General features: G+C 40.8%; 1 long non-coding RNA gene across 4 annotated transcripts in view; it reads left to right on the plus strand.

Moving 5' to 3' along the window:
- LOC113046552 (uncharacterized) overlaps positions 1–24,424 on the plus strand; it is a 44,283-nt gene extending 19,859 nt beyond the window's left edge. For 3 of the 4 annotated variants that reach the window (XR_003276113.1, XR_003276114.1, XR_003276116.1), the window contains exons 3-4: positions 10,087–10,141; positions 23,331–24,424. This is a non-coding gene — a long non-coding RNA (uncharacterized LOC113046552). The remainder of the gene's footprint in view (positions 1–10,086; positions 10,142–23,330) is intronic. The other variant, XR_003276115.1, reaches the window with a different exon arrangement.
- Positions 24,425–27,417: the final 2,993 nt, after the last annotated feature.

Below are 27,417 nucleotides of genomic sequence, written 5' to 3' on the forward strand. Positions count from 1 at the left end.
TTTCCTAAAAATATACATGCATGTGTTTGTATTATACATAATACATATATACAGTCAACACTTTTATTTTGGATGTGATTCAATTGGGATTAATAATTTGACAGCACTAATTACTGTTACCCGTTACGTAAAGTGTAATTATACAATTAAGTACTATTATAATTATGCAAATAAAGTAACCAGTGCAGCTAGCATAGCCAACATTTGCAACAATCAGAAAGAGTTGAATTTGGCTTTTGACTATTGTCATTAAGTGCTGCACATTATCACCACAGCCTAACCACAGCTCTACTCTTCACCACAGAAACGTCAACAAAACAGAAACTATTTGAAATGCCCAACATAACTGAACATTTTACACAAACAGGCCTTTGTCTTTGCTCAGAAACATAAAATAACATTTAATTTCAACATCACCTTTCCTGATCCAGCCCTATACAAAGCATACCGGGAACTAAAAAAAACACGTCAACTTTTCAGTTAAGTAAAAGGTAAACTTAAGTTTTATGTATTTAAGTAAATTGGACACAATTAAGTAAAAGCAAAATCTTCAAAAATGTGTTGCTTTAATTCGTTTAAATTATGTAACATTCATTATGACTTTGACTTTCAATCTCCAATTGCAGAAGAACAAAATGGGTCTGAGGCTTTTATGCTTCATGGATACTTCTGGTGCTCTTGAAAACCATGAGCATTGGCGAACATACTTTCTGGAAATCCACTCGTGTCGGGTTACGTGACGGTTTGACAACATGTCGAATCGTTGTTCGCAGGGGCGTCCACATGTGTTTGCCGCTTCCATTCCCAAGGTCCGGAATCTCAAGCATGTGTGCTGTTGCAGGACAGACGAGATTAGATGGATGTGCTGTAAGGCTGGGCGAAGTCATGAGACACCCACAATGAGCATGTTTTCTTAAAGATGAAAAGCTGTAAATCTGTCATTCGCAGTGAATAATACAGGAAGATTCAGATTGTGTTCTGAAGTCTTTAGGCGTTAAATGTTTACACAAGGCAGTGTCAATATTCGCTCGCTCGCTCGCTCTAGCCCACGGGAGCAGCACCTGTGGTAGCTGGCACCCAGAGCCCTCCAATCGAGGCACTGCACAGACATGAAGCACAGTAACAATGAGCACCAATGCAAAAGCAGAAAAACATTTGCGGTTTGCCAGGAGAGAGGGCTTGAATAACCGCCCGTGAAGGGGTTGCCATGTTTGTGTGCGGCGGCCGCGCTGGGAACAGGATGTTTGGGCCTCCAGGTGTGTGTCGGTCTCTGTCGGGGCTTGTGGGATTGCTGCATGACGGCTGTAATGATAGGCTGCTGCGGGCGAGGACATGACTGCGCAGTGGTCCGCGGGCATGTGGCGGCTCCGCAGACGCACACACAACAATGAGCGATAAATCAAGAATCTGCTTTGCGAAGCAGGCGTTCACTGGAGAGGCCGATGGTTTTCAGTCTCTTTGATGAACACTAAGTCCTGTTTGCATTCTGCCAGTGTTGAGGGTAAAGCATTGATAGTTACTGGAGTTAAAAAGAAAAGTAATGCATTACTTCTAAATTAACAAGAAAATATGAGTTACTTTTTCAAAAAAGTAACGCAAGTTTCTTAGTTTTACTGTTTTTTCAACTGACACCTTTCCTGTCAGTGCAGACGTGTTTTCTTCAGCCTGTTGCTTGTTAATTTCATTCTTGTTGTGAAATGGCCTTTACAGATGCCAAAAATATAACTTTGGGGTTTTTTGTTAATAAAAAGACATTTACGCAAAAGTAACAATGCATTACTATCCATCAAAAGTAACCGAGTAATGCAGTTAGTTACTTATCAATGTAGTTGTGCAATATTTGTAATGTATTACTTTTAAAAGTAAATGTACAGTAGATTACACAGGGGGCAAGTGTGTTCACTTCAAGGGTTTCAAGGGCTGGTGTGACTGGATCTAGATTTGAATCAAAGAGACAGGACAGTCTGTGCATGGCGTGATATTTAATTTGTATCCAGAATCAGGTGATGCGAACATCATGTTAATGTTTCGGTCCCCTCTCTTGTGCGCTGATGGTCTCGTCCTGCAGTGTGACACACGGCGTACGCTGCAGTGCTACCCGTACGGTGTTCGGAAACAGCACAATGACTCTGATTGTCTGAGCTGTCAGTCTCAGGGAAGGAAAACCGGGCATGTGGTGAACCGACGCACACAATAAAGGTGGAAGACGGGGCTCTGGATCCCATTGTGGGCTCACCACACCGGCCGCCTGTGCGCTCGTTTCCCTGTTCTGTCAGAGCGCTTCTACCCCATGTGGTTCTCTGTCGGAGCATCAACACACGGCCCATTGTCTCTCCCGAGCCCCTGTCCACACAGGTGTCAACACAAACACTCGGGAAAAAAGAAGTAGGATGTAGTCACGCCACCACAGAGTGGGTCTTTCCGTCCTGTTGACACGGATGAGCCGTAATAATGACTAAATGACTGCTCACTCTCATTTCACAGCCGCAAGTAACAGCTTCGCTAAAGAAAATTATCATCAAAATCATTTTATACAATATAATTATATATTCAATGCTATGAATCAGGTCACTTTTAAACCTAACTCGTATATAAATCTAGCATCTAGGTCATTTAAGCCAAATATTGTGAATATTTTAGGATTTTGAATCAGCCGTTGTGAAAAGAAGTGTTGTAAATTGTACTAAATGTGCACCTGAACACACTCTGAAAACAAGGTACAGAAGTTGTCACTGAAAGTTATACTTTTGTACCTTCCTTACTCGTAAAAGATGTATATTGGTACATTATATGACCTAAAGTGCACATATTGGTACCATATTTGGTATTTATTTTTCTGGTGTGAAAGTGTATCAAAAAAGTCCCTAATATTAATGAAATAAATTCCACTTAAGCGTGTTAAGAAACTATAGTCTCTTTACGTACACTTAAGTACACTTTTAAAAGTGCTGTTTGTAATGGTCAAATTAAAATATTGATTTTAAATTGCTAGATTTTATCGTAATGTACATAAGCACATATTTTGATGTGTTGACTAACATACTTAAGCACGTCATTTCAACTGTAGTGTTATTAGATATTACATTTAATTAAATTGCAAGTTCAGCTAATTGCATCAATCTAAATTGAATCTATAACACATTTGCAGTTGCAAACGTCAACTGTCTGAAAACATTACGCTCAGTTCACACTTGAGTGTATTGTTTCTGTGAGAAGTACTTTTTTAAAGTATTCCCAAGTGTGCCTCTCATTGAGCTACATGATGGCAATGTACTTCCTCCCTCATGAAAAAGTTTCCATCCTAAAAAACATTTTCTGATTGATTGTGAAGGAAATTCTCAGTGTAAGCCACAAATCAGTGCATTTTCTGTTTAGAGCCACAGCAGAAACACTGCGAGACGTAGTCCGTCCCACCATTTAGGGTTTCTTGTCTTTTGTCCCTACAGCTGGGCATCAGTCTGAGGCTGTTGTCTTGTGTAGTGCATTGTGGGTGTGCGGTGAGGGTTTTTCCCAGCTGACGCTCCTCACAGGTGTCTCGGATCTACAGTAGGTGTGCATTAACGCTCACTAAATGACTGTCTCTCGTTCACATACTCCAGATTCTTGGCTTGTGAAGTCATCTTTTGTTCCTGTTCCGACACAGTTCCCGGACCAATGGGCTGGTGCTTTCTTTCCATTATGAGCTCTCACTCATGAAACCTGTGCAATGCTTAACCAAACATGCAGTGTTAAAAATGAACATGGCTCAAAACATCAACACAGAGATGTCTCCATGAGAACGGTCCATCACAGACATTAGTGACAGGACGGTAACCGGTTTGACCGAGACTGGAGAGCATTTCAGAGACGTGATCACATGAATCAACTAGAACCGTCTGCAGAAAGAGGGTCCACAAAGCGCAATGGTTGGACTATAAACACATCAAAATGGCTAAAACTCAATTCAAATTTTGTACCTAAATGTTATCAACATTTATCAATATAAATTAAAATGCATTTTTTCAGTTGGTGGGAACTAGTTTTTGTCTTTTCTCCTGAGGCCACAAGTAAATATTACTAATGCACATTCCTTCAAAGCAATAAAATAATACAACTGTGAACATGAGATGCAGAGGAATGGGGAAAAACGGCATAAATTCTCGCGACTTGTTTTGTGTGAACGACTTGGGTTTCACTTTTGATGTTGACAAGATCTTCTCCGCATTCATGTTGTATTTTTGTGCAATATTTTGAATTAACAATGTAGCAGCGCCGCATCCCGTGGCTACAACTGAATAGCCTAAAAAAAAAAAACGTTAAAATGCAGTGACACCTACATCGTCATCGTAGCTTGTGTACCACTAATAAGGCTGCCTGACACTTGCTTAGAATTAGAACGCAAAGTTTTTGCATTCAATTATGCATATTTATTTTAATGTCGATGTATATTCAAAATGAAATTTAGTTTTTTTGACAGCCCTAATAACCAGCTTAACAAGGCCTGATCTCTTTTTAAAAAAAAACTGATTAAAACAACACCTCAGAATCGAAGGAGAAATTAAATGCTATTTTGCATGAATTATATTTTTAGTACTATTGATAAGTTTGGCATTAGGTAACATTTTATCATTGTTGTTCAGGAAACTTTCAGCTAATGCAGTTTGATGCGGTTTTAACTCGATACAGCCCTATTTGAACTTGATTATAGCATGTGATCACATTCCAGAGCGTGATGTTATTGTGCTGATATGCGAGCTCCTTCATCGTCACTGTTTTCTGCGGTCCTGAGTTATGTGACGTATTCCAGGGCTTATGTCTCCATGTCAACAGCTCATTTTACACCGCTACCGTCAGCCACACATCTAATATTTAACCTGCTCTCAAATGGTTTTTGGGACTGTGTTTATAGTAGGTGAATGGGAATGAGTGGATATGTGTGGAAGTAAAGCTCTGAAGGCTTCCCATGTCATGCATCTGTGTAAAATAGATCCACTCATAATTAGCCATTATTTAGCCGTTCATCACTAGCCATTTGGTGTTGAAGTCATTTTTGTGTGTGTAAACTGCTGGTGTAGTTCATAACAGTTTTGAACATTATGCATTTTGCTTCGTATTTTAAAGCTTCGCAAACCTCTTTAAGTGAAATGTGTTGGATTGAAAAACGAGACATTGTGCTGAAATGAATGCAGCTTGTTTAGCTATTTTGATCTGTAATGCAAAGACAGTCCTTTTTAATGGAGTCCAAATTGATCAACTAAGTCCATACTTCACCATAACTACATCGTAAATCTTAAAGTCAATTTAATGATACAGCAGCTAAATGTTAGGAGTATCGTACATCTTGCCTCATTTCTAATCTATTTAAACCAACAAAAAACAAATGTCAATAAAGAGTCTAATGATCTAAGATTTTTCATTAGCAAAATGACTTTGATAAGAGTAAACATTGTATGTCTGCTTCACTAATGGTGAGGTAGAAGGGCTCTTCATGAATTGAAGAAGTTTTGTTTGTAGGGACCCCTTCCTGTCGAGCCCTTCAGGGGCCCTGTGTCCGATTGAATTTAGTGTCATCAGATGTGTGACCCGGGACCACAAAACCGGTTTAATTTATACATCGATGGAAAGCTTATTTATTTAGCTTTTAAATACAACTATTTGAAAATCTGAAAACTGAATGTGCAAAAAAAATACAATATTGAGAAAATCTCCAAATGAGGTTTGAACTTATCAAAAATTAAGTTGTGATATATTTACAGTAGGAAATTATTTTTGATTTAAAAGAAAAATGAAACATTTTGACCCATACAGTGTATTTTTGGCTATAGCTACAAATATACCTGTGCTACTTGAGATTGCTTTTCTGCTCCTGTGACCCATTTATTTAGAACTGCAATGATACCACATTGGATATATTTTGACTTTATGTTGGCTTAACAAAGCCATGGTGCTGGTATTGTAGAAATGTTGAAATAAAATCACAGATAACAGCTACAGCCACTAAACTCAACATACTCCTTAAGACTGAGATCAAATATTGCCCAAATCACTTAGCCTCCCATTAAAATTCCTCCTAAAACTAAAGCTATGGCCTCCAAATCATCCTGTCAATCTGTCTTGTACATAAAAGCTGACAAGCAGCCTAAACTTGTCTCTTCAGACCACTAGCTGAAGCCCGGATGACTTCAGGACTCTCAGGAGTCTGTTTTTGGCGTGCGACGGTCCAGTCCTGCCTGAAAGCGAGAGTGGCAAGGCACCTGGGAACGGGAAGGTGCGGTCGAGTGTGTCTGTTCCAGATGCAGCCTCTGGTTCCTCCTTGCCAACAATGGGTCGTGATCGTGGTGCACAGGGCCTCCTGCTCGCCGACCACCGTCCACGTCTGTCTGCACGGCCCCCCACGCGCGCATTAGCGAAAGTCGCCGTTTCTTCAGGTGGAACCGGATCGTTCTGTGGTTTGGCTTGCTTTGTGTTGACACAGTCTGGTTTCTCCCAGACATTTTGACACCGGTGATGGGCATGTGTTGAGCAGTTTTATCTGTGGGGTTGCATCATCATCTGATCACCTGATGTGTTCTGACAACACTCTTCATGTCAACAGAACTCACTTCTCGTGTGCAGTTTGTGCACTTCTACACGTACTGGTCTCATGCGCTCATAAACATATATTTAGTTGGGTGGAACCAAGTTCCAGCACATAACTTTGACAAAATAGGTAGTATAGTGTGACGTTGCATAATACATAATGTGATATTTTACATTTGTACAATATTAGATATTTCAATAACAGCTAACGTAACACAGCATAGGGAGCATGCATAGTTGTTTATTAGCATGCCAACAGGCTGATTATTAGTACTTATAAAGCACATATTCTGCATGACCATATTCTACCCGATACCTAAACTTAACAACCTTACTAACTAAGTTACACACAAAATGGCTAAAAAATATGGTGCAGATTAGGGGTGTGCGATATTGACAAAAAATTAGATCTCAGGTATTTTCTGTCATTTTATTGATGATAATTAGATGACATTCTGCACGTTGTGCTGGTATCTTGATGGCTGCTGAAGTTTTTCATATTCTGTGTGGAATATAAACTGAATTTTACATTTTATGGACATATTTACCTTTATAAAGACAATTTTTAAAAAGTGTCTTATCTTTTGAGCCAAATTCTTAAATTTAATCAGTGAATTAGAATAAAAAGACTTTTGTGATGTTATCAAACAAATGAAATCATTATCAACAAAATTCATCTTTGCAATGCAGAGGAAACATAGACACTGCATCTGAAGGGGCTTATAGATGTGTTTTCACACTGTTTAATGCAGGACATGAATGCATTTAACCTGCAGTACAAATGTATAAATAATGTTTTGACAAATTAAACGGAAAACATTGAATACTGTTATTTGAAACTATTTAAATAATTAAAAGACACTTTAAATGTGAAATTAAAACAACCAGTAGGTGGCAGCAAGTCACTGTTAATTAGTGAGTCATTGCGATTTAATGAATAATTGAAACAGTTGAATTATTCAGGAACGAAACACTGTCATGTCGCTCAGAGACGCAAAACAGTGCTGTGGCTGTGAATTATTTTTCATGTCAAAATTACGCAAAAACAGGAAATATGGTATCTAAAATTTGTTAATTGAACCGTTTTTCAAAATCAATATCACATTTGTAATGATGGTAATTTTTGGAGAAAAAACTATTTGTGTGAAATTGGTTAACTATATGCTGTAAATGACCATTCTAAATGTATTTTAAAAGACTGAATCATGCAGTGAACAGCGCACTCTAAACGCACTATACTAGACTTCACGTAATGCGTGGGTGCTGTAGGTGTGTTTTGAATGGTTTTTGCAAAATACTCGATAATGTCAAACCACACATCGTTAAAACAACAATTACAATGTTATCGCAGGTAATCTATATCGCACACCCCTAGTGCAGATTCAGTTGTGTGCACATCAGCACATTCGCTTGAAGTGACACACAGTAAGCACTTTTGGCATTCTGGTCCGTATCAAATATCGAGCATGCTACATCAACTCACCACACCTGAATGTGCAGTCGCTCTTTGGCAGCTTTCCTGTCGACCTACGTACGATTTCCCAGAAAACATTTTCATGGCACTCAGCGTGACTAATTGGTGTCGAGCAGCAGTCCTGTCGGCTCCATAAGCATCTGACGTACAGCGAGTGTTTGATAACAGATCGCTCTCAGTTATGATCCATGGACTTCATCTCCATAAGGAGAAAGTAAAATGAGGGTGTTGCTGACAGACAGTAAGACTATGGCGCTATAAAGTAATTGTACAAAACAACTAAATATAAATGACCAATGTAAATTAAAATTTAACTATCCTAATTGGTCATTGCAAAACACCTAAGGCTGTGTGTCCACCAAAGCATAGCTGAAACAACTGCAAAATACCGAAGCATTGCCTCATTTTCACCATGTTTATTTTAGCCACACTTCAAGCAGAACTGAGAATAATACGCAATGGCTCGTGGGTAAATTTCTCTTTCCATTTCCTGTGAAGTGATGTTCACTTGTTCTTATGTCAGTGGCAGTGCCCTTCATACTGGACATAGACACTTGAGACCAGCTGAATGAAAATACAAACTCTTTCTCTGCCAGTAGGTGGCGCTTCTGAAACGACAGAAACACAGGAGCAGCCCAGCGCAACTTTCTGTAACAGTCAAGACTTTTATGTGGAACACAAAGGTGACTTTTAGCAGGATGTTTGCGCTGCGCTGCCATATTTTTATTTTTTTTTGTCAGATATTTATAATTATATATTTATACTTTCATAGACAAAGTTATGGTTTGACTTCAGAGGATGTTAAAAACACTGCGTGCGTCTTATGGTCTACTTTCGTAATACCTCAGTGGTCATGTTTCTGTAAATTGGCAGCTCTTGATCACTCTGCTCATTTTGTGGAAAAAAAGGTTTGGAGCAACATGATTTTAGGTTGCACTCTCTTGATAAACATGTGCTAATGAACCATCTTGTTCTCGGTGGTTTTGGTGTCTTGCGTTGACGTGGCTTTGATTTGCCAATCGAATGACTCTCGCAGCGGTTCTCGCTGGAGGTCTGTTGACCTTCTGTTCGAGATCAGTGTTTCGTCAGCAGTGACGTGATGGCACCGCTGACTTCATGCTGGCTCTCTGCTGCCAGATTGGGAACTCAGGACTTTATTTTTGGAAATCTTCTAGAAATAGACTCTGGCTTGAGCTGCGAGTTACTCCCCAAATCCCTGAATGACACACACTGGATGCAAGATACCCCGCCTGTATTCTGTCCAGACTACAGTTGATCTCTCTCAGTCTGAGCTTGCCAGCTGTTTGGTGTCTGTTAGGATGGGTTTCAGTGGTCAGTATGCCATTACAGTGAGTGTGACGGGACAGTTTTTGGGAAGCTGTTGCAGATACTGATCAGTGCTGGTGTGTTACGTAACCCTAATGAAGTCTTAAGCCAAAGATATGCTGTAGACCACAAGTATCCAAACAGTTGAGAAAGTGAGCACACTCCTATTGCCCATACATAACATGAGGCTTTATAATAATGAAGTGTATCCATCTGGGAATATCCATTTATTGTACGTGTCACCACATGCACAGAGATCCAAGTTAAACCTCTGATGGTCCATTTTCCAGTAGCTTAAACGTCATCTGAAGTTGTATGAGGTTGTATCGCCTTCTCAGATGCTTTGATTTGAAATGCCTACATTGGTGAGGGGCACACTATCAATTTTACAACGGAGTTTAAAACATTGTAATTTACCGGCCACTGTCTGGTAACTTTACAAAGTATTCACATCTTCCAAATGATGAGTCATTATTTTGTATCCTGTATACAGTTTGTGTTCTTCTCAGTTGTTATCTAATCGTTTTAGCCCATTATTGCATGTAAATATGATGTCATTAATCAACTATCCTGATTACTTGTTGGTATATTAGCTATTAGTCATAATAATGTCCACTGTTTGACCACTACTTGGTTCATTTCAGTATTTAAATGTGCTTCAGAGATAGATTCAGTGTTGTTAAATCAAGGTGCTAACATTGTTTTTCTCTTTCTTCTTTATTTTGAAGCTGGGTGAGGTGAACTCCACGATGTCAGATGTGATGCTTCACACAGATCTTCACGGTGAGATTTTAAATCTGGTTTCTGTAGCGTATAGTGTTGTTCCATCAGGTCTGTGTGAACACCAAACTCAGCCAAAAGAGAGCCGCTCTTGTTGATTCCTTGGAGATCCCTCAACCCATGCTCATGGCATTTGGTTGTAATGGTTCTTGGGATCAGTAAACCGTGGGAGTGTGGTTCTGATCATGATCATAAAATCCACTGCTGCTTTTCATTTGGCTGCCGTTTTTAAACCAGAACACCATTAACCATATAGCCTGATTCACAGTAGTTTATTAATAAGGTAATAGGACAGTGGACAGTTGTTGGGAGATGGTACAGTATGATTGGGTAATCATAGTAAAGTCTGAAGTTTACCTGATGAAGTTCATACCGCTGTGATGTGGCTAATTACTGTGATAAAGCTCCTTTCATCTGTGTCTCAAACTGTGTGCTAGGATAACTGTTAGCAGGCGCTGTCACAACAGCTAGATATCTGACAATTACAATGGATTTGTGATGTCCTCCTATTTGTGAAAAGAATCTTCTAAGAGGCTCAGCTTACCAGTTTAATAAAGCTTGGGACCCATGTCAGGAGACTTGGTTCACTGATGGACATAGGCCCTGCATTTTTACCATAACTTTTGCTAGTTGACACCTATCATTTACACTACACATGTGTTTTTCGACCCTCTGAAACTGAGACTTTTAAAAACGCTGCAGACCCCGTTTTGGTTTGAAAACTCAGGTTGCATTTCAGTGTAAACGGACCAAAAGGGAAACTTTTGAAAAGGAGGGCGTGGTCGCCCACATTCCCTCAGCCTAACCTTGACGACCGGTAAACAATTACATCATGCGCATTATTGTACCCATAGATATGTATAAGTAGATTCCCCCATAGCTATACGACCGCTCCAAGCACAGAGACATCTGTCATCTTAATAAGGAAATCTACCTATAATATCTATGGTTGTTCCTGCATACGTTTTGGTTGTGTAGCACGCAGTGAAAACGCCAGTGTAGACCAGGATCTTTATATTAGTCCCATTAGTAATAGAAAGGCAATTATGATACTTTCTGGTTTGTCGTCAGCATCAAGCAAATATGTATTTATATAATTTAAACAAATCTTTAAATGACTAATAAACATTTAATTTCACGAACCTTGCAAACTTAGTGGAATCCAGCTGTGTGATATTGTGAAGTGTGTATCCAGCATGATCACGTGTTCTCTACGTGATGGTCAGTCTGTGTGAATTGAATGCTTTGGACTATAAAATCAGGATTTCAAATTATACTGCGCTTTATGCATTCGCACACTTTTTCAACATTTTCTTCTTTGTAATATAGTCCTAAACTCATAAGTAAAGTACAAATCTGACAGTTACTTAGAATTGGTACAGTATTTGTGACTCTGTGATTGCACTGATGTTTATTTCTGAAAGAAACAACAAATTCAAGAAGCAGGATGGGAAACATTATAAAAACATTTTCCCTCAAAACTCATGCCAACCTCTCACAACTTTCATAGAGTCGCACTGATATCACAGCCACTCAAAAACAAAGACAAGATGTTTGGTAATGTGAATGGTGTATGTTGTATAAGAAAATAATAATTGATTGTATTTCATTTCCACCATTCTTCCAATCTCAACAAATCTGCATCATCCTTTCTAGCTCAATAGCACAACATTTTTTTTATTTACAATTTTTTTTATTTGCTATTCTGAACAGTTTTATATATTTTGTGCAAGATATTCACCTGCATATTAACCGCCATATTAATTAGTTCACCCCCCCCCCCCAAAGAAACAAACAAACAAATTATGTCATCATCCACTCATCCTCCTGTAGTTCCAAACCGATCACTTTTGTTCATCTTCAAACCCAAACAAGGATATTTTTAATGAAACCTGGAGATTTCTGTCCCTACACAGAATGTCCACAAAACCAAAATATCAAGCAGCACATTTTAGCTACTGTTTAATATATTTAATGAGGCCTTTTTATGTGTGTTTATTAAAGTTTTTATGTGAATAAAAGCCTAAATGAAACCTGGTTATCATAAAAAAGGTGATTATGAAAACTTCGTATGGATTTATTTTACGATCGCTTTATGAATGTTTTGAAGCATCAAAGTTTTGGTTGCCTGGACTTCTTAGTGGAAAAACAGAAATCTGTCCGGTTTTGTTACAAATGTCTTATATTGTGGTTCTAAGGTGAACAAAAGTCTTATGGGTTTGGAACAACATAAGAAGAGTTCATTCATTTTTGGCTGACCTACCCCTTTAAGCTTTAAAAGAAAAAGAATGGATTTAAAAGATGATTTAGGTTTTCAGTCCGCTGACAGGATTTGAGAGAGCAGATCAGGAATTAGCAGCTGAATGGTGCTACTTGACATCTAGTGACCGGACACACCAGCTACGAAACTGCACTATTGAAATGGATGCCTTTTAATCCACATTTCTGTTGGTTTCTATTCTTAGTAAGGTTTAGCCATTATTTTTTAGCTTGACTTGTGCTACCAGGGTGACTAGTTAAAAGTAAAATGTATATGCGTTTATATTTTACATGGGAGAAGTACAGTATTATTTTTATGTGAGCTTGTGAATGTAGAGCAGACATGTTTGTGTCTTGCCGTGTGCCTCATGTTGGGTGGTCGTCCCGGGCCGGCGAGACTGTAATCCTCCGGCACATGCATCATAGTCCAGTTCTGCTTAACCACCACACAGTCACACCTGCATGAATTAGCTTCCAGCTATCTACACTAGCGCTCTGACACATGATGAATGTAGCATTGTAAAGTCAGACTCTCATTACTCATGCATGCTTCATTATGGAGGAGTTTTTACATCAGGTAACATGCTTTACACCCGACTCGACATTCATCTAATGCTGGTCTGTGACTGGGCCCCTTGCTAATGGTCATATATGTTCTCCAGGAGCCTTCCTATTGGTCCTTGTTTACATGAGCCTGTAGATTAAAGCTAGCAATGATCAGAACTTTAAAAAGCCTTGCAATTAAGATGATGATGATGATGAAGCACTTTGTCGCTCTCCGACTCGGGCCATCCCTTTAATCTAGGCTACAGAAGGACAGCAGATGCTCTCACCCACCCGCCGGCCTCTGCCACTCAACAGTAAATAAATGATAAGACGTACCATCGGGACTGTTTGGAATAATAACATTCAATTTGGAGAGAAGTGCCTCAACAAATGCACACCAGAAGAATAGAAAAGCAGGAGATGAAAGGAGCTATGAATGGAACTCTGGCTACAGGCATGCTCGCCAAACAAATAGACTTCCTGAGAGCGCCAATCACAGGCTCTCACCCTGATTCCTGACCCGCGGAGGACAGGCCAGAGGAACGCAATTTGTTCCTTTGTACGGCAAGATCATAAGAGTGACCGCAACTTACTTTCTTTCACTGTTGCCGAGTGCAATTGAGTTCTGCGAGCAGGTGGTCCAGGCCTGCTGCGACCTCGGCAACTTTTGCTTTTTTGTTCCCTACAAAGGTTGGCTGAGGTTTTGGCAGTCGGCTCTGGCGTGTGGGGCTTTCATGAAGTTGAGGATTAAGAAGGACATATAGGAGGAGGAGGAGGTACAGACAGTCAGCTCGCATTAAAACAGCTCCTCATGGCCAGTGGCTCCAGTTTCTCGGCCTCGCCACACGTGGCTTTTGTCTGCACCTAGACTTCCACAGGACCGAGTTGCACTCAAAGCTCAGCTGGTCGGGTATTGTCCCTCCTCAAAGACGGGCATAAGGGCAACCAGAGGAAAAAGTGTCAGCCTCAGCTTTTACACACCCTAGGAAAACTCAGTAGAAGAGAAAGGATGGATTAGCTTTAGTGGGTCCTCGGCTTGCCCGCTCGCACATATCCAGACCCCCTCAGCTGTTTGAGACATCATTTAAGCCTTGTCAGTCCAAGCATTTTGCTGGACATGGGGACACCTGATGAGCAAAGTCTCAGAAGAATGTTGCTGCACTGTTCTTTCTATAGAAATCGCGTTATCCCACGTTGAGCAGAAGTCTTCTTTTGATCTGTGTTGCTTTGTGAAGATGCACCCTTTTAATTACTTGATCATTGGGACACTTCATCATCCTGTTATAAACCCAATGGTGAAGAGGCCCAAACACTAAGCATGGAATTTCGCTAACAATCACTTGCACCTGCTGTTAGCGTGGTTTGTTCGTACATGCTGATTGCATTATTTTAATGCTCGATATACCAAATGTGAATACGAAATTGTAAAAGAACGAAGATAACCCTTTTTTTGATGGCCCCCTTTAGACATTCTTCGAACTATACGTAACTTTGCAACTATACATCAACTTATTCTGCTAACCTTAACCGTAAACTTAACAGTCTGCCAATATTCTAATGAGAATTAGTTGACGTGTCTTAATGCAAAATTCACAGGACAGGGTTTTAAAAACCAGCTCCTGAATGTTACATAATCTCTTACATATTGTTCCCGCCTCATAAAATGCATTGGGTTGGCTCAAGAGTTCAGAGGGGAATAGGATATGTTTGTTTAGATGTAGGTCAGATGTCCAGACATCGGATATGTATCCCATTAAAGATTGAATGCGAACAAATTGGATCTCATGCTGATTTTTGTGTTAACGCATGAGCAAAAAAATTCTGATTTGTATTAAATGAGAGCAAAAAATCTGTTTTTTTTTTGTGCCGGTATAAATACAGCCATAGTTGTAAAGTGACTTATAGTAATGTCTAAAGTTGACTGGATGTGTGCTATTATAATGCTCTTGTCCATATTCACAAAAAAATGTACACAAACATCCATTTTAAATAACACTGGACTTAAGAGCTTGCCTTTGGCAGTAGTAGCACTATTATACATGTGACTGGCTGATGTCCATCAACCTGGCTTATTCTATCGAAAGAAGTCCTAATGACTTCACAAAGTGCTTGGTTAAATTGGTCTACGAGTGGTTTGTCAATAAAACATAGGATTTAGTTGCTTAAAGTTTAGAATTCGTCCCGCAGTGTTTATTCAAAATATCTACTCCATGGTTTTATGATCTGTCCTCAGACGTGTAGACAAGACCTGGATAAAGCCTAATAGTGTTTATGAAAGCGAAGTGTTTTGGAGCAATATGCTCTAAGTGTGGCCAATGTTTATTTTTCTGACAAGGACAAAGAGTGGCTGACTCCATTCGCAATGATAAACAGGGCAAATTAGAAGCAGACACTGATGTAGTTGCTTGTTGGCCTGGGGGGGATCTCGTACCGCCTAGACCAGACCTTTGAATCACTTGTTTATGGGTGACATTTAGTCAGATTAAGTCCTTACTGGGACTAAAGCCAAATCATCTCTTTTGACTGACCCTCGTTGGAAGAAGCAGAGTGTTGGTGTGTGATTTGAAGACAGGAATATAGTAATCATCAGTATGAATGTCGAAAGAAAACCGCTGATCCAGCATTGCTAGCAGGACTACCGAAGACACTCGTGAGGTGCTTCTGGTGCTTGGCCAGCCTCTCAGCACACGGTTCAGTGGTTGGAAGAGTGTTGGGACTCAATGACTCAAGTTTTATGGAAGCGCTTCTTGAATGGAAAATAGCAGAAGCCCTTCAGGAGGCATTTAATTAAAGCCATTGCCTCCTACTCTCTCCTATCTAAGCAAAAAGGGAAAACATGACATCACGCTCAGTGAAAAGGGATAAAGAGTAAGGGCAATGGGCGGTAATGAACGGAAATGGTCAATAGACTTAACCGAGTGCTGGTGGGGGTCAAGTGACCTATCTGACTTCTGGAAACACAAGGTCAGAACAAGGCTGCCTCCTGTTTGACCTTTAATCTCAGAATGTAAATTAAGACATCTCCACAAGAAGAAAAAGAGAAAGGTCCATGAGAGATTTTGGAATTTCCTAGAGAAAATGTAAATAGCAATTGCCCATAACACTTGCCTCCATAATACTATGGCATTGTATGTGGTTTCCAGGACATTGTTATGCAGTTATTAGGGTGTTTTGAGTGTTAGCATGTTGCTATCGTGTTCTGGGTGGTCAAACATGCCCACCCCGAGGTCTCTTTAATATATGGCTTTGGTACCATCTCCAACTTAAGTCACTGGGATGCTTTTCACTCATTTTATCAAATGCTCTTCTTGTCAACAGGCCAGTTGTGTGTTGAAGTCTAGGCTAATACTTGGGCTTGAGGTTAACCATAATTAACGTATGAAAATGTTAATTACAAAGGGGGGTGCATATGAATATTTTCACATACAGATTTATTGATTTCCAAATTTCATTAACCATTTTATAACCGTTGTTTCATTAACGGACTTGTTTAATAACTGTTTTTATTTTCTATTTGGGTGTATGTATATGCCTTGTTTTTTTAAGATTAACAGTTTTTTCAAGGCATGTTTAGATGCCAGTGTTTCCTGTCATGTATCATGTTTGAAAATGATTAACAGTTGAAAACATGAGAGATTTAGAAAAATAATCTTAAAGTAATCATTGTAATCAGTTATATTACTTTAACAAAGTAATTGAAATAGTTGCACTACTTATACATACAGATGCCAATTGTCATTTTTATTTCTCGTCTGTAAATGTGTGTAGCTCACTTAGACAGTAAATGCATCGCACAGTCAGTTGGTCTCTCTGGGGTTCTGGGGGAATTTAATTGGTTTACTGAATGGGACTAGATATGCTTCACTGTGCATGTCCTTATAGGAGACCCCACTCTGTGAACTTTTAAAACCTTGCCTGTAATTGTTGCTGCCATATGACACGGGCAGTCAAACATTGTGCCTTCTTTGTCACGAGAACACAAGAATCAGTCCTGAAGAACTCTGGACCATCTGACTGAGTGACTAAACCCTTTACCTGCTGTGCTTCTGTATGTGTGTTTGTCAAAGAAAACAGCCAACCATTTTACAAGTGTTTACACACACTCAGTCCTCTCATTTCCCACCATCCCGCTGTCCTTCAGCAGTCCTCCTGTCATCTTTAACTTTCTCCCATTTCCATAATACCCTCTTCAAAGGTATTCCCTTCTCTGGTGTCTCCGCAATGTCAGGTGGGCTCTGAAAACCCAGATCCGCTGCATTTCAACGCCGTTTCATATCCCCTCGCCTACCGACTGTTTGTGTCAGGCCACTCCATCAACACAGGAGCACGTCTGCTGCCTCCGCTGTCCCTCCTGACCTCGTTCCCCTGGACCTCAGCTCGGATCAGCAGTGTTCCCCTGGACCTGAAGGCATTCACTTCACACCATGAGGCCAGGAACCAGCAGCGTAACCCTCCTGGTCTGCTTTAAACCACAATGGGAACCATGTGCTCGCGTTTTGTGGGATCGGAGCCCACCATGGAAGAAGCTGTTTCTAATCCCAGTAAAACAGCATGGCATGGCTTGTGCGTCCAGTGCAAGATGTCCTTTTGTTTTCAACATCTATGTGAAGGAAGACGGTTGTGGCCATGTTATGTAACCACGCCAAGGCCCAATCTGAAGTATGGCAGAAATATATTTCCTGTATAATACAGTCTTTTACAGTTCAGTGACAACATCTTGGCTACAACTGGAACACTTCTAAACCCTTTTTTACTGTTGAACACAAAAGAGGAAAATCAGCAGCATGTTCAAGCTGTTCTTTGCCAAAGGAAAGCAAATGATATTTCAGGGTCCAGAAAGCACATAGAAAGTATCATGAAAGTCAACAATATTAAAATGAATTTGGTCTTTTTTATGCCTTCATCGGGACATGAGAGTAGAGAGTAGACAAGAAAGATGCGAGATTGGAGAGAGAGGTGAGCTGGATCTGCAGAGGACCTTGAGACAGGATTCGAACTCAGGACGTTGCGAGCAAAGTTGCCCTGTGTGTCCATGGACAAACCATGAGGCTATCAGTGCTGACCTTGATATTGAAATTTGGAGACATATAATAACTTTGTGTGAGAAATAGGCCAGCAAAGTGGTGGAACATTTCCGTTAAATTTCCCAAAATCCCTGGAATATTTCAGAAACTTTGGTGGTGCATTTAATTCTATTGAGTACACACTATATTAAAAACGCTCGTCTGGTCTTGTCTGGACATACAAAGTTTCCAAAACTTGCTGGAGATTGTCCACCTTTTTGCAACCCTAGTGAGAAACTGACCCACATTTGATTAAGTTTATTAGTTTTATTGTAGCTAATACATCTATGAATGCATTTAAACGATCAAGATACAAAGGTTGATCTAAACCTTTAATGGGTGGATATCGATGACCGTGAAAGCGCTGGCTTCGGGGAAACTGAAATATTGTGTGATAAAGAATCGCGTATCTCTGCAGACCACTTGCTTGAACTTGGCATGTCCTCTTGTCTCCTCCTGTAGTCTGTCAGTCTGAAAGGTCGCTCTCTTGCTTCCATGTTGTTTAATGTTTGTGTTCAAGCGTACAGTCATCTGAAAAGGATAGAAGCATGTAAGAGATTACCAGTGGGGTGTTCGTCATCCAGCCAACAGGAAACACAATCCAGATGAGAGGGCTCTACTGGCTTTGCCTTTTCTGGTCCAGAGCAAACTGCGTGGCCAGACTAGTAGTATATGATTTATGTTTCAGGGATACATTTTTTAAAAATGTTTAGTTTCAGGTTAGAACATTATAAGACCACAGGCGGGCTCTATAAATTCTGCTCTCACTTGATAAAAAAATAAAAGGTAAAATCTTTAAAGGTGAAATGCTGGTTTTCACTCAATATCCTGTTAATCTTGAGTACCTATAGAGTAGTACTGCATCCTACATAACTCCAAAAAGTCTTTAGTTTTATTATATTCATAAGAGAAAGATAGTCTGTACCGATTTTTCCCGGGAAAAACACGACCGGTTGGAGGCGTGATGTGTGGGCGGAGCTAAAGAATCACGAGCGCGAGAAGTGGGTACATAACCAAGTATTTAGCATGTAGTAACTATTTAATGGTAGAAAAAGGCCTTCAGCAGTGTCTGTATTCACAGAGCTCTTAGATGTCACTTCTTTCAGCTGAGGTTGGACAGGGCTGGCAGAAGGGCTCCGGCTCACTTTTCCTTTCCGCCGCTCTGTCATTGGGTCTTATCAGAGAGACGACCGCTCCCATATCACCTGTTGTTCAGAGCTGTCTCTGTGACCCTCTGACCTTTACTGAGCCTTTGTGCCCGGATGCTGCTGGAATGAACACTTCGCTCTTTACTTAACCTGACCTTAAATCACAGTTACTCAGTAGAATGTATCGGGAACTCTGTGCTTTACCGTCTGCAAGCTTTGTTTTTAACGACGTAGAGTAAAAAATGAACTTTGAGTTAGTTCTTAGTTCAGTAAATTGTAGGTGATTCAGATCAAGCTGATGTTATCGTGTGTGCGCCACTGGCTCTGTTGGTTGTTAATCAGAGCGGGTTTAATGAAGTGGCCCGCAGGTCTGTGGTTTTGTTTCCATTGTCTGTGTGTGATTAGCACGCTTCCACCACATCGAGTTCAACCGGCCTGCAGGAGAGAAGACGCGTTCAAACATCCACCGCCAATCAAGATCAAATCAGGAGCGAGTCGGAAATCAGGAAACGTGTCACACGATGCCAGACGGTTTGGCGGTTGAAATCATGTACTTTTATTAAAGTCTGACGGAATCCAATCCGTTCATATTCTAAACTGGTGCTCTGGGACAAAACCCCACATCAGATATGGCAGGAAATCACATCCTGTTTACTCACAGAATCTGAATAATCAGTTGCTTATGGCTGGCTTTCAGAATTAAACCTGCTATTAGATTATTTCACTAGATTTTTGTGTGCTTTCTTGTAAGTGCTTGTCCCTACCAAAGTCACCACTAATGGTCATAGGGTATTTTCAAATTGTTAAAAGAAATGAATACTATATTTTTTCCTGATGCAAATGTATATAATAATTTTGTCACATTGTAAAGATACAGTTTGTATTCACTCAAAACTGTAAAGTATTGTCTTGCCCTCTGAAGTACGTTTTCTAATCTAGTTTGGCATTTGTAAGATATTTTCTCAAGGCGTGCTGCAGTATATTTAGCACATAGTCAGTTCCCAGTACTTGTCGTAGCAAACGCCTCTAATAACGTGATTCAGCGCTGCGAGTGATTAATCTGCCTGAGACTGAAAGAGGTGTAGGAAACCCAGTTTGTGAGGTGTGTGTGAAGCAGGATCACATCTGATTTACTCTGTAGTGCATCTGACGTGTCCATGTGTTTGAACATGAGCTTTTACTCTGGCTTTCTGCGCACTGCAGCTTTTTGTTTATGCGTCTCTTCACAAGAGCCTTATTTTGAACTATTGGACCATCAGAAATGAAATGAAATCATTGAAATCATAGCCTTTGTGGAGCGGGCCCTCGTCCATATGCCTCTGTTCTGCTTGTGTTTTGATGTTTAGCAGGGTGGAGAAGCCCTGGATCTTTTATTAATTCTTTCTATACACATATGTCAAGTTAGTTTCATTGTACAGCAGGCAACGGAGTGTGTTTACAGTGGGGATCGAAAGTTTGGGAACCCCTTGCAGAATCTGTGAAAATGTGAATAATTTTAACAAAATAAGAGAGATCATACTAAATGCATGTTATTTTTTTTTTATGTAGTACTGTCCTGAGTTATATTTTGGACATAAAAGATGTTTGCATTCAAAAGTTTGTGAACCCTTGGTTCTTAATACTGTGTGCTATTAGACAGTCTTGGATCATCAGCTAACAGCACACAGTATTAAAAACCACAAACTTCTGAATGTAAACATCTTTTATGTCCAAAATCTTACTCAGGACAGTACTACATAAAAAAAATAACATGCATTTAGTATGATCTCTTATTTTGTTAAAATTATTCACATTTTCACAGATTCTGCAAGGGGTTCCCAAACTTTCGAGCCTCACTTTACGTATGGCTATGTAGTATTACAGGTTTTGAATATAACAAGTGAATATGCTGCTATGAAAGTTACAGGAGTGCAAAGCTAAATATTCACAGACATACTCTATATGGCATTTTGATTTAAGAGTACTGACCTAATTTTGACTGTAGGTCAGGAAAGTTCACACAGTCTTCAACGAATCAAAACATCCCAGAACAATTTGAGCATGTTTTACAGGAACAATATCAGTGGAATTATGTGAGTCTGCAAGTTCTGACACTGTCGGGCTGTGTATGCTTATTTCTGAAGAGCAGTGCTGTAATAAGGCAGCGTAGGATCCTCGTACTACAGATGTGTGGGAAACGCTGAACTTGAGCTGTTGTGCAACAACACAGAGAGGAACCGGAGTCAGTTAAACGGGAAGCTTGCGTGTCCAGACAAGACCAGACGAGCGTTTTTAATATAGTGTGTTCGCAATAGAATTAAATGCACCACCAAGTGAAGAGGTGAGAATTCAAAACTGCCCTTGAATCTGATCTTATGTGCATTGTGTTATAATTATGCATGAACATAATGTCAGCATTCCACCGGCCCAATGACCCTAAAAACAGATTGGGTTGTCTTTTGATTTCTCGGAGTGTAACATGAGCCGGACACGTTGTCAGTCGCTGAGGTTAGATGTAACGCAGAGCTTTCACATTGATTTACGTAAGGCAGAAGACACCGATATCAGATGAGTGTGTGTGTGTGTGTGGCCTGATGGAGAGCTCGATTGTGAATGTACTGAGGGTCTGGCCGTGAGCTGTGGAGTGAAGTATGTGGACGCGGGGCAGACTGCCAGGAGACAGCCGGAGGATCTGATGGACTGATTAGCCCTGGCCCCAGGCAGGCAGACAGGTTTGAGCCTGGTTCTGCCATGCGGGTACAGCTTCGGGCGCGAGGCCCAGACAGGCAGCGGGGGAACGTGACTCCTCGCAGGTCTGCGCAGACAGACAGACAGACCGCGCATCATCTCTATGGCAGCGCAAGCAGTGGAGCAACAACAGTGATGTAATGGCGGAGGTGTTTTTGTTTGGGGTTGCCACCTCAAACAGAAGCGATGAAGTCACCTCATGCTCGGCCGGCTGACATCAGAGCTTCCTCTGAGGATGCCTTCACACTTACTGCTCAGTCCTGATTTTTGCTCCGATCTGTTTTTTTGTGTTGCTGTTTGCATTGTTACATTGTTGTGTTTACGATGCGGCAAACACAGACGGAATCCAGTCATAAAAATGGAATATACTGTATAACGCGGAATGTCACGGAATTTGCCAAGTTTTGGACGAATGAATCAAAAGTAGGTCAGTACACTTAAATCGAACTGCGATATAGAAAGTGTCGGTGAATATTACGACGTAAAGAAGTGAACACGTGAACTTGCTCTGAGAGTCACTTCATGAAAATTCAATTTGGTCATTTGGAATGGAATTTGGTAATGGAATTTGTGATTTTCATAGGGCCCTACATTGATGCTTTAAATGTTCTGAACTGACCTGTATGTGCAAAAGCATGATATAAACAGGGGATTTTTTAAAAACTCATCCATTTAAATTAAATTAAGCCTTAAAGTTCTGCATAATTAAGGGACGTGGCCACTAGTGTGACAGGTGGAGTGCCGCTGCGGTCACCGCTGTCGAGCTATGTGGGCGTGGCTTCAGCAACCAGCTCCCGCCTTTTTGCCCATTTTTGATTGTCCGGGACCGGGAGAGTCCAAATATGGAGGTGATGCAAATCGAAATCGAAAAGATCTGATTCCGTGGGATTTGTGCTGCTCACACTGTCATTTGAAAAACAGATCAGAGTCGTATGTGAGCAAATAAAGCAGCATCTATAGTGGGCAGTGTAAAGCAGTAAATTTGTACCTGTATATCAATGCCTCCCTCTTGTCTGTGGATTTTACATGCGCCCAAGCTCTGCTTCCAATAACCCAACTGTATTTATTTATTTTAAATATCTGACCTCATAATCTTGAAAAATCCTGTACATTCGTTCACATACGGGCAAACCCATTGACTCTAAATTGTTTTGATGTCTAGATTTCTGTTATAAAGTATAGCACTTATAACACAGAGGAGATGCTTTCTATCCCCAGCTAATACATATTTCTAGGTGGAGTCAAAGAATTTGGATTTAGAAGCATTTCTCGAATGAATATAAAAAGTTCTCATTGTTTACACTCAATGTTCACCTTTGATTCAGTTCTCTCTCTCTCTCTTTATTTATTTGTGATGTAGAATGTTTCCTGAATCCCTGGGACTCTTCAAACTGCATCTGTATTGGTGTTAAGGGAGTCTGACCATGTGTTTTTTGCTTGTTTCCACAGGTAGTGTCTGAGCAGACGGCTGGTTTCTCCACATCATGGATTGGTCAGAGATATCATAGGTGGATTTCAGTTGTGTGGACATGCTTTGACTGCAGATACTGGATTACTCGGACTCTTTTCTACTTTACGTCATGTGTTTTCTTCTGGTTTGTCAGTACACTGTTCCACTGTCAAGTTAAAATACACAATACACGTATGGAGTAGTTATGATGTTGAAACTCCTGTATACTCCACCCATACATGCCCTACTAACTAAAGTTTATATGTGCCAGGGACTAGATCTAATAAATATTTGTGTAATGTAAACTGTGCCAGTATTTAAATAATATAGCAATGTTGTTTTATAAAGATATGAGGCACTTTGTTTTAAATGACTACAGTATATCTCAATATAATGCACCCTCTTGTACAATATTGCTACCTTTTAATATAGAAATATTTTTTTACATACAGGTGTGTATAAATGATATATTATTTTTTTAAACTGTCCTGAATTTTTGCTTAAATAAAAAGGTGGATTGAAGCAAAGTCTATCATGTCATGATGTTAAGAAATCTAAACTGGTGGTGACACACACAATATTAAAAGTAAACACAAATGTTTTTATATTTATTATACATTTGTAATAACATCCCAGTGGGAAATTCCCCCAGAATGCTGTTCTCAAGACTATCAACATCTTTACATGCAAACAGCAGCTCACAAAGGATAAACATTGACTAATTAGTAATGTTAGTCTTATCTGACATTGATTAACTACAATCAATATATGTGTGGCAGACATCCTGTTTACCCGCTGTCTACTGCCGATTTATTGAGCTTCATTAACCTTAAACAAGTCATGTCGTATCTGCACATCATTTCACTGCTGACCTTTCTTCCTGGTCATGTGGCGGAAATACTCACTACCTGTTAGGCTGGAATTTATTTTTGCACAGATCGAAAATTCTGAGGAAAGACAGTCAGGAATTGCACTTGACTGTATTTCAAAGGAACAACATAACTGCATCATGAATAAATGTCTCATTTTCCATGTGTTTATGGGTGAAAACTTGTAGAAACTTGAAGGAAAAAAAAAACAATAAAGCTCATCGAAAAGGATGTAAAAATGATAATGTAGCCTTCTTAAATGATTCATCGTGGCCTTTCTTTGTGAGATCCAGCTTTGCGGTGTGTTTTTGCGTATGTGCCAGACAGAGATGGATTGCATATTGTGTATCCAGTCAAATCTTATGGATTCCCTCCATGATAATTTCCTTTTCAAGTGTCGTTCAACGTCGGCCAGAAGCGGGGCTCAATAACACCCGTCTGCTGAAGTTACGAGGCCAGCGGGGTGCCACAGGGCAAGGACTATTATTTGTGGGTTGTATTTGTTGAAGAGCGCACATACAGAAGCATTTCGCCATTTTCACCTCCGCAAAGTTCATCAAAGTCTTCCTGCATAGCCAGTAAAAGTTCCTGCCGTGGGTTTGCGCACAATGGCCACGCTGATGTTTTGGCAATTAAATTTCATGACATCTTTATGGCGCTCGCTATCTCCGCTCAGCACCATTAGCATGACCACAATGCTTTCCCCTTCTCGCGCGCCTTTCTTTTTTCTCTTTCTTTCTCACACGCAGAGAAAATGACCTCTCCGCCAATCTCAATTCACTGCACTTCTATAGCGTTGAATGGACAAACTCAACAAAGGTTGACATAATTTTCTCAGGCTTTGATTGGCCCCCAGCGTGCCCCACAATGACATCATGCCCCCCCTCCTCCTCTGCTGGATGCTGGATCGTCAGGGTTACGGTGGGCAGGATTTGGCATCGGCCTGTTTGGCTGGTGTTAATGAGTGCGGGCAGAGATGGCGGCGTTTTGTGGTAAACAGTCCTGGGAAACAGTGAGGGAGGGCACATCCGACACCCCTACACCCCCGCTGCTGCAGGAACTTTCACATGGGCCATCCACATGAACACGTTTGTACGGTGCATCCAAGTCAGCCATGAATGTGTGGCGTGCAACTTCTGAGGAGGCAAATAAATAAATGGAAGTGGCCGTCGGTCAGTGGACGGGGGGTTGATGCGTGTCTCTTGGAGGATATGAAGTGATTAAAGGAGCTGTGTGTTGGGAGAAGCCCAATGAATTTTTCCTGAATTAATTACAGAATCTTGTGCCAAAGGGGATTTTCTCAGTTCTCCAGCACCCCTCCCTGTGTTTCTTTGTTTCCTCATGACTCCGTCCAATCGCATGACAGGAATTAAATCCCTAAGTCACACCCGTAAATCTCCAGCCCTCGCTCAACTGCAGCTCTCTTTTCGGCAAGATCTATTTTTTCCTGTCTTGCCATTTAAAGGAACACTTCGTCCAAATTTGAAAGAGCTGTCAGCATGTACTGACCCCATCATTCAAAATCTGCATGACTTCCTTTCGCTCTTTTCCGTACGGTGACCACAGCTGCCAATCTGCAAAAAGAACAAAATCACTTACCATTAAAAGTACCATTAAAGTTACACAAAAGCAGTTTATGAAAGCTTTGTGTGGAACAGACTGAAATCTTCCCTTCTGCCGTTCTCCAATTCACAGATTCTACTTGGGTTCAAATAGGGCACGACTAGATGCCAAACATTATGGGTTTTCACATGTGTTTTTATGATTGATTACAGTGTACCAGCATGGGATATGGGATTTGAGCTTTTCCGCGGACAACAACATGAGTTTCAGCCTGCTCCACGGATTTGAAGTGACGTGAGGGAGCAGTTGAAACTGATTCAGTGTGATAAAGGTTGCTGGTTAATCACTTTACACCGGTTGCATAAGGAGACCTTGATTATGAGCTGTTTGTCTTGCTGTCAGAAGCATGTGACGTCAATGTCTAAATTCCCATTTTTTCTTCTGCAATAGCCTTCCAGGCCTTCGAAGGCTCTGTTGGCCAAAACCTATCCGTGGGTTTTCCAGCAGGGGACCTCTGACCTTGTGCAATGAAATGTATTTTTCTCATTGGTGGAGCCAAACCCCAACAGCCTCGTAGGTACACGAATCACACACATACAAATGGCCATTTCCCCTTGGAGAAGCCGTTAATGAGAATAATTTGAGGCTGAAGCTTAAACGGGGCCCGGTGCCAAACCCCGCTTCATGTGAACGCTCGCACAGCACGCTTTAAGCTCCATCCAAACCATTTCCTCAAAACGCTCCCGCCTCCCAAAGAATGACAGCAGAAGAGAAAAAAAGTCCACAATTACTCCTCAGCCACTGGAACGGCCCCAGCGCCAGTTGAAGCTTTATTTCATGACTGTACAATATTCCTGTGACCTCACAGATATGCCTAGAGACAAGCTGTTGAAGACATTCCACCATTCATTAGCACTTTCCCATCTTTCATCTGATACCTGAACCGAGGACGCGAGACACCTTGGACACATCTCCTGGTGCCACTGTGACGGATGTTCAGCCAGTACTCTTTTCACATGTGTATGCTCCTGTGATTTATTCCTTTTAATAGGCTTATTAAGTGGACTCATTACTAACGCCCAGGGCAGTCGTTAGCCAAGACTTCTTGCTTGTCAGGAGAGCACTGATCTCGGTGTCGCTGTGTGGCTCTGGGCGTTTGGCAGCGCAGGTCTGCGGGCGTTGGGCTGGGCCGCTGCGGGCGGAGGCCTGCCAGTTTGGATGGGCCGCACATGTATCGGTTACTGCTGGCTGGTGGAGGGTGTGTGGGTGTACGGGAATATGAACCACACCGCTGAGCATGAGAAAACTTTCCAAAGCAGTCCCTCAATCTACTGACCTTTAATAGAAATCTCTTGCTTCGTCACTGTGCACTTATTCTTCATAAAACAGATGTGGTCCGGGGCCAGAGTCATTACAGGTCTGGCTAAAGTACGTGGTACTGACGTGAAACCGCTGTTCAGTTTGACTGAAGTCATTTATTTATTTGGTAAATATAATCCGTTTTGCTTCGGCGTCCTGATCACCCTGTCTGGGATTACTTTGGGATAATGATCAAATGGAAGACGGTATAGATGGCATGCTTCACTAATGCTAGCCCATGTGGATGCCTGATCGTTTATCATATGATTCCTCAAAGCTAAGCAGGAAAAACCTG

The sequence above is a fragment of the Carassius auratus genome, chromosome 28 (genome assembly GCF_003368295.1).
Source record: "Carassius auratus strain Wakin chromosome 28, ASM336829v1, whole genome shotgun sequence".
Classification (NCBI taxonomy): Eukaryota; Metazoa; Chordata; class Actinopteri; order Cypriniformes; family Cyprinidae; genus Carassius; species Carassius auratus.